Here is a 15,018-nt window from a genome sequence, read left to right as displayed (position 1 = left end):
AAAAGTCGGCGGTGCATGCGTCTACATCGCGCTGCCACCGGCTTCTATATACAGCTGTCATAATTCATAATCCCCGCCGCCGGGAGAGGGGAGCTCTGATTGGCCAATAGCTATTCTCCAATCAGAGCTCCCCTCTCCCGGCGGGGATTATGAATTATGACAGTGTACTGTATATAGGAGCCGGTGGCAGCGCGATGTAGCCGCAGGTACCACCGGCTTTTTAATTTAAATGAGGATCGTAGCAGATCATTCTGGAGATCTGCTGCGATCCGCGTGTATAAACAGCATTCAGTTAACCCGGCGATGCGGGGCATGGCACGGGTTAACTGGCAGAAGCCCCACTGTTTCCAGCAGGGGACAACTTCTGCAACACCCCCCAGGACCATCTGTCGATGGTCCTGGTCAGCGATCACTGTGATTGGTCACTGTGGACCAATCACAGTGAATGAGCTGACTGGGGAGTAAAGTTAATTTCCCCTGCTCTGCCCACCGCTAGATGTCCGGGCACAGCAGGGGAAGATGATGCCCAGTGCTGAGGCGGGGACCGCGGCACTTACCGAACAGCTGGAGGCACACGGGTTGGCGGCGGCGGGTAAGTGGAGGCGGCGGCATCTGCATCAGAGGCAGCAGTGAAGCTCTTCACTGCTACTTCTGGTAGTTTAAAAACTACAACTCCCAGCATGCCCAGACAGCCTTTTGCTGTCTGGGCATGCTGGAAGTTGTAGTTTTGCAACATCTGGAGGGCCGCAATTTGGAGACCACTGTACAGTGCTCTTCCAGATGTTGCAAAACTACAACTCCCAGCATGCCCAGACAGTCCAGGCATGCTGGGAGTTGTAGTTCTGTAACAATGGCCCTTCAGATGTTGCCGAACTACAATTACCAGCATGCCTTGGCAGTCTGGACATGCTGAGAGTTGTAGTTTTGCAACATCTGGAGGGCTACGGTTTGGACACCACTACACAGTGGTCTCCAAACTGTTCTCCTCCAGTTGTTCCAAAACTACAACTCTCAGCATGCCCTTCGGCTGCCTGGGCATGCTGGGAGTTGTAGTTTTGCAACAACTGGAGGCATACTGGTTGGGAAACATTGTCTGGTAACGTCAGGCTGTTGCTGCTTATAAATAAATAAAAAAAAGTGTGTGGTTCCCTCATTTTTTCAGTATCAGCCAGATACCAATAAGTTGTAGTTTTGCAACAACTGGAGGCACACTGGTTGGGAAACATTGTCTGTTTCCTAACTCAGTGTTTCCCTACCTGTGCGCCTCCAGCTGTTGCAAAACTATAACTCCCAGCATGCACTGACAAACGTACATGCTGGGAGTTGTAGTTTTGCAACGGCTGGAGGTGCACGGGTTGGGAAACACTGAGTTAAGTAACAAACTCTCAGTGTTTTGCAACCAGTGTGCCTCCAGCTGTTGCTTAACTACAGCCCCCCATGATGGGAGTTGTAGTTTAGCAACAATTGCTGCTTTATGTGCGCTCTTCCCAGGGGAGAGCACAAAAAATGTACTAACCCATATTTCTTGTTTTTCTTTTCTTTTCATTTCAGATACGTGAATGCGGAGGCCTACGTCAGATTCGGTGGACTGCGACGATGACCAGCATTTTTGGTTAGCGAGGGCTGTGGGGGAGTGTTTTTTATAAAAAAAAATGTTCAATGTGTTGTGTTTTTTTATAATTAAATTTTCAGGCTTAGTAGTGGAAGCCGGTCTTATAGACGGAATCCATTACTATGGCAGGGCTTAGCGTTAGCCCCAAAAACAGCTAGCACTAACCTCCAATTATTACCCCAGGGGTGCCGGGAAGAGCCGGTACCAACAGGCCCAGAACATCAAAAATGGTGCTCCTGGGCCTAGGCAGTAACAGGCTGGCATAATTTAGGCTGGGGAGGGCCAGTAACAATGGTCCTCGCCCACCCTGGTAACGTCAGGCTGTTGCTGCTTGGTTGGTATCTGGCTGATACTGAAAATAGGGGGAACCCTATATGTTTTTTTTTGTTTTTTTTTATCAATAAATTAAAAAAGTATGTGGTTCCCTAATTTTTTCAGTATCAGCCAGATACCAACCAAGCAGCAACAGCCTGATGCCACCAGGGTGGGCGAGGACCATTGTTACTGGCCCTCCCCAGCCTAAATAACGCCAGCCTGTTACTGCCTACGCCCAGGAGCACCATTTTGATGCTGCTCCGGGCCTGTTGGTACCGGCTCTTCCCGGCACCCCTGTGGCGGTGGGTACCGGGGTAATATTTGGAGGCTAGCGCTAGCTGTTTTTGGGGCTAACGCTAAGCCCCGGCTTAGTGATGGATTTTGTCTACAAGACTTCTTCCACTACTAAGCCTGAAAATTCAATTATAAAAAACAAAACACATTGAAAAAAAAATGTATTTAAAAAAACACTCCCCCACAGCCCTCGTTAACCCTTTTATTGACATTTTAAAAAAACGCTGTTCATCGTCGCAATCCACCAAATCTGACATAGTCCTCTGCATTCACGTATCTAAATTTCAAAGAAAAAAAAAGTTTAGTCCTTTTTTTGTTTCCACACACCAGCAAAGACGCTAGTAAAAAACACAAGAAAAACTGACAAAACGCAGGAAAAAACTGGGACAGTTTTTCTGGCGCTTTTTGCTGATGGACAAAAAACCTCACTGGAATCCAACCTCAAAGCAATAGAACAAAATCCCTACGTCCACTTTTCCCATGAGGTAGAGAAGGAGTGTACGGAAGAGCGAGGGGGGGGGGGGGCGATTCTATATTTGCACAAGATTTATCAAAGGAGTGTACAGCCTTAGTAAATTTTGAGCAAGAGTGTATAATAGACAAGAGGTGTAAAGGGGTAGAACTGTGTCTACAATAGACACATATTGATGAATTCCCCCCATTGAGTTCTCAATACAGTGGTCCCTCAACATACGATGGTAATTCGTTCCAAACGAGCCATCGTTTGTTGAATCCATCGTATGTTGAGGGATTCATGCAATGTTAAGTATAGGAAGCTGTACTCACCTGTCCCCGCCGCTCTGGACCGCGTCCCGCCACTCCCGATGGTGACCCCGGGCCTCCGCTGGGCTCTCCTGGTCTTCTTCAGTCCTCTGCTGGGCTCTCCTGGTCTTCTCCAGTCCTCTGCTGGGCTCTCCTGGTCTTCTCTGGTCCTCCGCTGTCTTCCGCAAGGCCTTACTGGGCCTGCGTAGCGACGTCATTACGCCGCTGCGTACGCCGTTCCTATTGGATGACGGTACGGCGTGCGCAACAGAGTAGTGACGTCACCGGAGAGGGCCGAGAAGACACCGGAGGACCAGCACTGGACCCGAAGGGCACCCTGGAGCATCGTGGAGGGGTAAGTAATACTCACCGCACCACACGGGGAACATTAAGCTGCTATCCGGCAGCAGCTTAAGCATTTTACGCTGCCGGATAGCACTTAATGCGATGGCCCGACATAAAAAAGCATTGTATGTCGATGCTGACATCGACATGCGATGGCCTCTGAGAGGCCATCGTATGTCGATTTGATCATGTGTCGGGGCCATCGTAGGTCAGGGGGTCACTGTATATCATAACACAAAATCTGAATCATCTAACAGAGCATTCAAAATATAAAGCAGTCATTCACTGTTTTCTTCTAAAATTACTCTTAACCCCTTAAGGACACAGGGTTTTTCCGATTTAGCATTTTCATTTTTTCCTCATCACCTTCTAAAAATCATAACACTTTAAATTTTGCACCTAAAATTCCATATTATAGCTTATTGTTTGCGCCACCAATTCTACTTTGCAGTGACATTAGTCATTTTACAAAAAAATCCACGGCAAAACGGAAAAAAATTTATTGTGCGACAAAATTGAAGAAAAAATGCAATTTTTTAACTTTTGGGGGCTTCCGTTTCTATGCAGTGGATTTTTTTTTGTAGAAATTACACCTTATCTTTATTCTGTAGGTCCATACAGTTAAAATGATACCCTACTTATATAGGTTTGATTTTGTATTACTTCTGAAAAAAATCATAGCTACATGCAGGAAAATTTATACATTTAAAATTGTCATCTTCTGACCCCTATAACTTTTTTATTTTTCCGCGAATGGGCCAGTATCAGGTCTCATTTTTTGTGCTGTGATCTGAAGTTTTTATCGGTACAAATTTTGATTGGACTTTTTGATCGCTTTTTATTCATTTTTTCATTATATAAAAAGTGACCAAAAATCTGCTATTTTGGACTTTGGATTTTTTCGCACGTACTCCATTGTCTGTGCTGTCCAATTAATGATATATTTTTATAGCTCGGACATTTCCGCACCACATATGTTTATTTTTATTTATACAGTTTTTGGAAAAAGGGGGGTGATTCTTACTTTTATTAGGGAAGGAGTTAGATGATCTTTACTAACTTTTTTTTTGCAATGTTATAGAATCTCATCTCATACACAGATCATTGCTGTGCATTGACATGGCAAAGATCAGTGTTGTCAGCCTGGATTTCAGGCTTGAAGCAATCAATCGCCGATCGGACGAGACAAAGGCAGGTAAGAGACCCTCCTGCTGCATCCTAGCTGATTGGGACATCGCTATTTCACTGCGATAGTCCCGATCAGCCGGACTGAGCTGCCGGGAAGCTTTCACTTTCATTTTAGACACGGCGATCAACTTTGAAGGCCGCATCTAAAGGGTTAATAGCGCGCGGTCGGTGCCGCACGCTCGGTGCCGCACGCTATTAGCCAGGGGTCCTTGCTTTCATGACCCGGTATGAAGCGGGGTCAGGGCGTGACACCGTGTTATATACTGGGATCGGGGGCATGGTGTACAGGTACACCCTGGTTTTATTTTATGTCAGCTTAATTGCCACAAAACAAACAAAAAAGAAACAACATAAAACAAAAAAAAACATGAAACAAACTCTACTAAATAAATTAAGATGTAAAATCTTAACCTCTCAATCCTTGTATGCGCTCCAAAAATAAATAAAAAATACTATAAACTTTGAAAACTATATATGTTTAAATACATCTAACTATATGTAAGAACCATATATCACGAAATAATTCTGAAGTTGGAAGAAAAATATCTTTATTATGAATTTTGCATATTTTAACACATTAAGGGACTGCAGTAAGGGACGTACAGTATCCTGTGCATATTTGAGTTGATTTGAAGCTGCAGATTTTAGGCTGTAAATTTCAAGGTAAACTATATGACTTTTGTTTCATTTAAGATGCCATTCATTTTTCATGTTGGCATGACAGCTCTTTTTTTTCAACTTGGATGCTTTGGGACCAACAGTGGGCCATTTATGTGACAACATTTTGGACTAGATTGTTTAAAAGGCATTCACTGTTAATCAAGATGTAATAGCTGACTTGATATCACTACACTTTTCTATTAGGATAGCTATTAAAATCTGTCATTGACTTCCAGAATTATTCAGTTTGACAGACATGGTAAATTAATTAAAACATATGCTCGGGCAAGGAAAGGTTTATTGAGCAGTCAAGACACTAGCAAAGAAAATCAATTTACCTGTCATCGTGATTCTTTTAGCACACAGAAAAAAACTTTCCTGAACCAGAAAGTTCTGAATCCCCTGCAACTGATAATTAACTTAGCACAATTCAAGGCAGTTCCACTGATGCTGTAAGAAGCTTAAAGGGGTTATCCAGGAATAGCAACAGAGCTGATTTCTTCACAAAGCAGCACCATACCTGTTCCCAGTTTCAGTGCGTTATGCAGCTCAGTTACATTGAAATGTATGGAGCCATGTTGTAATACTGCAAACAACTTAAGGGCAAGATACGGTGCTGTTTCTGGACGAAATCAGCTCTTTTTTTTGTGCCTGGATAACCCCTTTAACAACCAGAAAATCTGCAGACTATATAAAACCCAAAGACTCCACATAAAAAAAAAAACCTGTGCATGAAAGTTGTGAAATATAATTTTACAAATGTATAAATCTGTCTAGATCTGAACTGTTACAGATATTTTGACCCTTTACACATTGTATACACTGATGGCCACCCTCACATCAGTCCCTGTCCCCATAGGGGTTCACAATCTAAATTCCATTATGATGTATAACTACACTGCTCAAAAAAATAAAGGGAACACTAAGATAACACATCCTAGATCTGAATGAATGGACTAATCGTATGAAGTACTTTTGTCTTTTACATAGTTCAATGTGCTGACAACAAAATCACACAAAAATTATCAATGGAAATCAAATTTATCAACCCATGGAGGTCTGGATATGGAGTCACACTCAAAATCAAAGTGGAAAACCACACTACAGGCTGATCCAACATTGATGTAATGTCCTTAAAACAGATTAAAATGAGGCTCAGTAGTGTGTGTGGCCTCCACATGCCCGTATGACCTCCCTACAATGCCTGGGCATGCTCCTGAGGGATGTCCTCCCAGACCTTTGACTAAAGCATCCGCCAACTCCTGGAAAGTCTGTGGTGCAACATGGCATTGGTGGAGGCATGATGTCCCAGATGTGTTCAATCGGATTCAGGTCTGGGGAACGGGCGGGCCAGTCCATAGCATCAATGCCATCCTCTTGCAGGAACTGCTGACACACTCCAGCCACATGAGGTCTAGCATTGTCTTGCATTTGGAGGAACACAGGGCCAACTGCACCAGCATATGGTCTCACAAGGGGTCTGAGGATCTCATCTCAGTACCTAATGGCAGTCAGGCTACCTCTGGCAAGCATATGGAGGACTGTGTGGCCCCAAAAGAAATGCCACCCCACACCATTACTGACCCACCTCCAAACCGGTCATGCTGGAGGATGCTGCAGGCAGCAGAATGATCTCCACGGCGTGTCCAGACTCTGTCACGTCTGTCAAATGTGCTCAGTGTGAACCTGCTTTCATCTGTGAAGAGCACAGGTCGCCAGTGGCGAATTTGCCAATCTTGGTGTTCTCTGGCAAATGCCAAACGTCCTTCATGTTTGGGCTGTAAGTACAACCCACACCGGTGGATGTTGGGCTTGTAGACTCCGTCTCATGCTACCACTAGAGTGAAAGCACTGCCAGCATTCAAAAGTGACCAAAACATCAGCCAGGATGCATAGGAACTGAGAAGTGGTCTGTGGTCACCACCTGCAGAACCACTCCTTTATTGGGGGTGTCTTGCTAATTGCCTATAATTTCCACCTGTTGCCTGTTCCATTTGCACAACAGCATGTGACATTGATTGTCAATCAGTGTTGCTTCCTGAGTGGACAGTGTGATTTCACAGAAGTGTGATTGACTTGGAGTTACATTGTGTTGTTTAAGTGTTCCCTTTATTTTTTTGAGCAGTGTATGTTTTTGAAGTATTAGCTGGGTACCTAGAGGAAAACTTGGCTTGGACATCTCACTGGCCACTTTTCTAGGTCACACAGTTGGCCACCTGGACAGTTGCTGCTTCTGACTCCTACAGGCTGCATTGTGCTGAATATTTTATTACTCAGTTACAGGGAAGGATGGCGGCACTGCAAGGGGAGGCCACAAGAAAGGAGCCTGCACTGCAAAGAAGAAAACCGATTCCCACAACTGCTGCTCTGGTTTGATTTTTATGTGGCATCAAGGAGAAGGAGATAATTATACTGAAGCGCGGGGCAGTGTGAATGAGACCAGAGTCAGAGGTGCAGATTGTCTTCAGACCCGTCTCCAGTGCAGTTAAGAGCTATTTGCATATTGCAAGATTGTGCTATATAACAGATTGGGGAAATAGATCATTTTACTCAGGATCACCAACATTACTCCCTGTAAATTCAGGTTAGGATGCATTCACACCTCGTTTTTTACATACGGGTGCCGGATCCGGCTGGGGGAGGGGAATCCGGGCGCTCCAGCTGGATCAGCCCGTGACTCCATTTAGTTTAATTAGCCAACCGGAGTCAAACGGTGACTCCGGTCGGCTCAGTTTTGACCCGTATGCGGTTTCCTGACCGGACCTAAAACTGTAGTATACTACGGTTTTAGGTCCGGTCCAAAACCGCATACGGGTCAAAACTGAGCCGACCGGAGTCACCGTTTGACTCCGGTCGGCTCATTAAAGTAAATGAAGTCACGGGCTGATCCTGCTGGGGTACGGGAGCGCCCGGTTTTCCCCTCCCCAAGCCGGATCCGGCACCCGTATGTAAAAAACGAGGTGTGAATGAAGCCTTAGTGGGGTTAATTCATCTGTCTGTTTTTCTTTAACAAAAAGTTACTTCATCAAACTAAATCACTCAATTTCCTTCACAAAAGAAAAGAGGTAAGAAGAAATGACTGCAGGAAGAGAACTACCATGATATTTACTCTTACCTCCACCCTACCCCTGTTCACCCTGCCCTCTCTTCTCTCCTCACCCCCCCCCCCTCCGCCTTCTCCCCCTCTCTCTCCCTGCCTCCTACTCTGATACCCCCTCATTTTCCGCTCCCCCCTCCCTTACCTTTCTCCCTTTCTGTTGCTTCCCCATAATATACTGGTTTACACCTGACCCGTATGCTGAATCACTGCGCTGTTTGTGATTGCTGCCTGCTGAGACAGGCTCTTGACTTGTATCCTTTGTTTCTTCATCTTGCTATATGCGTTTATAGCACTGTTTTGTTATATGTAAGTATTGCTGAAAACTAATAAAAATTTTGAAAAAAAAAAAGGAAAAGAGGTAAATCTAGTAACATAAATTTTGCATCTTACTAGAGCTTTTTTAAAGTGCCATTGGTAACTTCTACATACTGTAAAGATGGCTGCCAGAAGTTCAGGGAACAACATATTGTTTTCATTAGCTATATATTTTTAGAACAGCCAGCCACTGGACCCCCTGCGATCTCCAGCCCGACAGCCCAGCGCTCTAAACATTTATGTTCATATTGCTGGCTGTGCTAGGGATTAGGCAGCCGTGGTCATCACGCCCCTCCATTAATGTCTCTGGGAGATATATGGAGGGGGTGTGACTGCTGTGGTAGCACATAATCCGGCACGGGCTGCAGGGCAGGAGATCGCGGGGAGTCCCTGTAGGAACCAGAGGAAGCAGCTGCAAACCAGACAATGTTCCAATCTGTCTGCTCCCTTCCCGTATGGTCTAATATAACTATGTTGTAAGTACAAATAAAGAAACATAAAATAAATTTTCAGCTCACCTGCCACTGGTCATGCATGGATCCTCGGCCTGGCCCAGCCTGATACGTAGTATATTGAAGAAAAATGTCGATCCAGCAACTCCGTAAAACATATGCTTTATTTGTATCCAAAAGTTAAAATGTTGCAACAAACATAGCACACACGACTCACCACCTAGCCAGTGTTACACCGCAAAAATGGACGCGTTTCGGGCGCATTTGCACCCTTGATCACCACTGCACCTATACGCACCTACTCCTCCTTTATACAGAGTCTTGAGGGAGGTGTAACCCACTGGAAATTAAATACAATTTAAGAAATCTTCAACTAAAAAACAGGTATGTACACAAGTATATTGCATTCAATCTAGAGAGACTTCATGTGTAACTTGATGTGCGGAAATATTCAAATATTCAGACGTTCATATGTTGATGCACTTCTTCAGTGTTACTGAATGCATGTGAATCGCATAAAAATTGCAACCGGCCCTTGTATATGTGCACATACTCCACCGCTCGCTGCACAAAATACTGGAGCAAAATACGGGGCAATGCTCTGGGTTACATTTTATGGGTGTGCACGGAGCCAAATGTTAATAAACTTATATATGTTATCACATGCATTCAAAGTAAACATGTAACAAAAAAATACACATTGGGTAACTATTGTGAATAATGAATATTTTGTATTACCACACATACTGAATATATGATTAGAATCTTAAAAGGGGACTGATTTTTCTGTTATTGTTAGATATTATGTGTTATTTATATGAAGAAAAAATTGTAATATATGATTAAGAATGGAACATTAGTTCTTTTCTTTTATTGATTCCTTGGGGAACCCTTGTTTGAAGCATAAATTGCCAGAACGCCTCCCTACTAAGCAACCTGCTCTGTAGGTCTCCTCCCCTATTTGTTTGAAACACCTTTTCTATTGCATAGACTTTAAAGTGTTTTGAACTAGTGTTATGTGCTTCACAAAAATGTAGTGAGGCTCCTGATTTGTTTTGTGTCCCTTCTTTATTAGTGGCATCATTCAGGTGTTCCCTAATCCTTGCTTTCAACTTACGGGTCGTGCACCCCACATACTTTAAGTTGCAAGCTTCACATTCAATGACATAAACCTCATTCGTGGAATTACAATTAAAGGGTACCTCTCCTTTTGATATATTATAGATTAATGTATGCAGAATAACTTTACAATTGCATGTTATTAAAAAATATGCTTCTTTCTATTTAATTTTCCACTTTGAAGAAATGACCACTAGGGGTTTCCCTACCAGTCCTGGCAGCAAGCATTTCAGACTCATGCTGGAGTCCTAAACACTACGAGCTGCCAGTCTGCTTTGTTCACAAAGGAGAACACTCAGAGCTGCCAGCCTGCTTTGTTCAAAGCCTGTTTGGCTGTGAACAAAGCAGGCTGGCAGCTCTGAGTGTTTAGGACTCCAGCATGAGTCAGAAATGCTTGCTGACAGGACTGATCGGGAAAAATACAATAGAAAGAAGCATATTTTTCATTAACATGCTATTGGAAAGTTATTCAACATTCATTAATCTAAAATATATCAAAAGTTTATATGATGAGAGGTACCCTTTAAGATATTGCTTGATTTTATAAGTGTGGGTACCTGTAGCATCCCTAAATTCTTTGCATTTGCGTATAACTCCACAAGTTTTACACCTAGTTGCTCCACATTTGTAACAACCATTGTTATTTAACCAGCTAGTAGCAGAGGGGGATTCTGCTGTGACCAAACTTGGAGACAGCTTGTTCCTCAAAATGGCAGCTCTTTTTGGTACCACTGCCACCCCTGCAGCTAGAATTCTGGACATTTAATCATCATCCTTCAACAAATGTATGTGTCTATAAATGATGTTCTTGATGCTGTTAAATTGTGGACTGTATGTAATGGCCAATACTGGTCTGGAATTGGATGTTTTGAGGTTAGTGTTATGAGGTTTTATTCTGCAACCATTTTTGTGAAGTGGTTTGATGAGATCCTGACAATTTTTGCAGTTCACAATCCTTTTTGCTTGCATTATATTCACTCGTCTATAGCCCAGTTTAACAAGTCTTTTTTCTTGACTTTTAGCTTCCTCAAGGTACTTGGATTGTGAAGTGTAATTTCTCTTGATTCTTGTTAGTTCCCCTATAGGGATAGCTCGTATGGTTTGTGATGGGTGATTACTATCTGCCTTCAATACTGTATTCCCTGATATAGGTTTCCTAAAAGTTTCTGTTTGTATGATAGTATTAGAAATCCCTGTTAAAGTGAGATCTAAAAAATTAACCGTGACCTGATCTGAATGGAAAGTAAATTTGAGATTAAAGGTGTTGTTGCTTAGGTATTCAATGAACAGTGGTATGGAAGACATATCACCCCTCCAAACAAGAAGGAGATCATCTATGAATCTTCCATACCACTGTACATGCTCAAAAAAAATATTGTTGGTGGAAAAAATGTACTACTCCTCCCAATAGGACATGGTGAGATTTGCTATTCAGGGGGAGTGTTTAGCCCCCATTGAAACATCACTACCAGGTCACTGATTTAATGTATTCATGTAATGCCACCGGGCAAGGAATGCAAGTGTAAAGTGAAACAACGTTGCAAATTAGCCAACACCATTCGGGGCGCCATGTCAGAGAACCAAGATCACTAAGCACATCTCTTGAATCCTGTATGTACCCCGAAACTCGCTGTACTAGAGGCTGTAACAACTGATCCAGCCACGAGGACAGCCTTTCCAATAAGGACCCACAGCTAGAAACAATAGGGCGCATGGGGGGAGGATTAAGCCCTTTGACAGGATTGTCACCTAATAGATATTCTTTTTCCCTATTATTTAATATATTGAGAGCCACTCCTAATAAAACTTCAAGTTCTCATGTATACATGGGAGTTGGGTTGCGACATCATTTTTGATAAACTTTGTCATCTTTTAACAATTCATGTACCTGAGTTATATATTTGCTTTTATCCATTACTGTCACCATAACTCCCTTATCGGACATTCTGATGATGATGGAATAATAATTTTGAAAATCTTTAAGTGCAGCATTTTGTGTGGGTGTAAGGTTACTGTTCTAAATTTTACCTAAATTTCTATGAAGATTAATTAATTCCTGCTCAATAGCCTCCTGAAACCTATCCATACCCTCTGTACGTGACTGTAACGGGTAAAAGTAAAGATTTTTAGTAACATATTTTTCATTGGTAGTCAAACTTTTAGTTTGAGATTGATTTTCAAAAGTTAACTCCTCCAATGTTACTAGCATTTGTTGATCAGAAAATGTGAGTGATCTGAAATGGTTTACAACTTTTTCATTGGTATGATCTTTAGTGTTTGATTCCTAGTCCAGATCTAAAAAGTGTTGTTGGACGGTAAAATTTCGCACAAACTTGTTAACCTCTATAATAGTGTTAAACACGCCAAATGTGTTGGTGCGAATCTCAACCCTAAGGACAAAACTTCAATGTGATTAGTGTCCAAGACTTTAGAAGATAGATTTAAGACTCTAATATTCTCCCCGTGCTGCTCCGCGTCTGCAGCTGTTCTCCGTTCACTTGACTTTCTATGTTTTCGTCCTGCCCTCCGGGTTTTCTTCCTCTCTGGCTTTTCCAATTTTTTGGCTTGCAGGAGTTGGATGTGGCAGTATTACTCCTATCTTGTGAAGTTGAACTGTCTGAACACAAGCTTTCGACTTCCTCCGTTTCCCCCTCAGTTGAACTGAAAGTAACTTTGGGTACATTTTTTGGTTTATGTTTGTAGCCACTTTTTTTTAGTATTGAACGAGGAATGTTCCTATCCTACTTCACCCAATCATAAACTTGGTTAGTGTGTCTTTTATATCTAACCTTTTTTGTTTCCATAATGTAATCTTCAAATTTTTCCACTCGTTCATTAATTTTTTCCAAGAATTGGTCATAGTCTGGTAAATCTTTGTACTTATCCACTTCTTCCTTAGTTTTGTCCAACTCTTCCTGTACTGTGTCTAATTTAATTGACTCGTATTTAATGATGACATTTATTAATGTTTTGGAGCAAACAGTTAGTGTCTCATTCCATTCAGTGAGCATTTCGTCACACTAAATCATTTTTTTTTATTCTCAGTCCCCTTGGGATCATTTCCTGGCTTAGGTAATTTGATAGTGTCGTCTGATCCCACCATAAAAGTGTCTCTTGTGTGAGTAACTTCTCTAGATCATGCAATAAAACCTTGAAATTCACTTGCGTTTGTTCTTGTTGTGCTGATAAGGAAAAAAGCTCTGCTGCTTTTTCTTTTCTATTGCGTTTGGGAATCTGTTGTCCCGTAGCCATTTTGAACAGGTATGCAGGTAAAGAGCAGAAAGTCCTTTACAAACAGCCACAGCAAGCAGGTGAATTTCAACAGTGTGAATAACTGGTGTCACTGGTGGTGGAGGTGGTTAGATGCAGTGCTATAGTTGCTAATGTGCCTGATTAATATTTCATGGGAGGGAGCACAAGAAAACAGGCCATGCACAATGGTTAATGAAACACATAAGAAATTTTCAACTCTCCTCCCACCGGTCTTGCACGGATCCTCGGCCTGGCCCAGCCTGATACGTAGGATATTGAAGAAAAATGTCGGTCCAGCAATCCATAAAACATAGGCTTTATTTGTATCCAAAAGTTAAAATGTTGCAACAAACATAGCACACACGACTCACCACCTAGCCAGTGTCGGGTGTGCTATGTTTGTTGCAACATTTAAACTTTTAGATACAAATAAAGCCTATGTTTTATGGAAGTACAAATAAAGTTCTTTTTTTTTTTTTTAACCTGACCTGGATTATGAGTGCCGTTGGAATACTTTCACTTCTAAATATCACAGTGTAAATCTTGCTCAATGTATGTAATCCTTGATCAGCACTTTGAGGGTGCATATTACTGTGCGAGATGTGTGCGAGTTGTTTATTTGGAAGCCCAGATCCTGGCAACACTGAGACGCATTGACAACTTGGAGAGAAGTCTTCTGCTCACTGAGCAAGCACTCTCAGTTCTGTCTAAGGCCCGTTCTGTGTGAGAAAAAGGATCATGGAGTTTCTGCGAGTGAAAATAAGGGGAGGGGTAAAAACAATAAATTTTATATCAGACGGAAGGCTCCTTTCATTGCATTAATCTCTGCTCAAATAGCAATAACATTATATTAGAAGAACATGTAGAGAAAAAAAACTGAAATCTGTATGGCAACAGGTATGCAATAGGTAACTGTTGCAGCCAATCAGAGGTGAGTCTTTATAAACTGTTGCCTTGACTAACTCCTCCTCTTTCTTTATTGCTCATCAACAAAGATATTTACTGTTTATTTCATTTAATAGTTGTAATAATCGCTATTATTGTTAACTATTGTCAATTATAATTCATTTCTCCTTTCATATAGTTTCACTGTTTTCCCTTATTCACTTATTTCGTCTCTTAACATAGTATACTCCCAGCTCTTTTCACAGTCTCACTATTTGCTTATATAAACTCTTTCTCAATATATATTGGTGCTTTTCTCCATTACATAACCTTTTCTTTTAGCTTTTTTTGTTCACAACGCTCTCCGGTGGCTCCTTGTATCTGATATTCACTGTTCGCAGCTCCGCTGTTTCTTGTTTCTCCAAACATTTTTTGTTATATTCATTTAGTTCATGATATACAAATATTATTTTGTGCCCTAATATGTCTAATGAGGGAGTTGAAGTTCATATTGAAGAGGAGTTGTCCCAGTCAGCTGACTGCGACAGGGTCTCCTTTATTCAAATTTAAAAACCTCGTAGATAAAACGGTATCACAATCTATGCAAACTGCATTTCAACATACAATGTCCTCAATGCAAGACAATATTGATAGGACTGTAACTATGGCGATATCGCAGTCTTATACAATTACTCCTCTCCCTCATCCATCCATCCCTT

The sequence above is a fragment of the Hyla sarda genome, chromosome 5 (assembly GCF_029499605.1).
Source record: "Hyla sarda isolate aHylSar1 chromosome 5, aHylSar1.hap1, whole genome shotgun sequence".
NCBI classification, from domain to species: domain Eukaryota; kingdom Metazoa; phylum Chordata; class Amphibia; order Anura; family Hylidae; genus Hyla; species Hyla sarda.
This window is presented reverse-complemented; position numbering follows the sequence as displayed.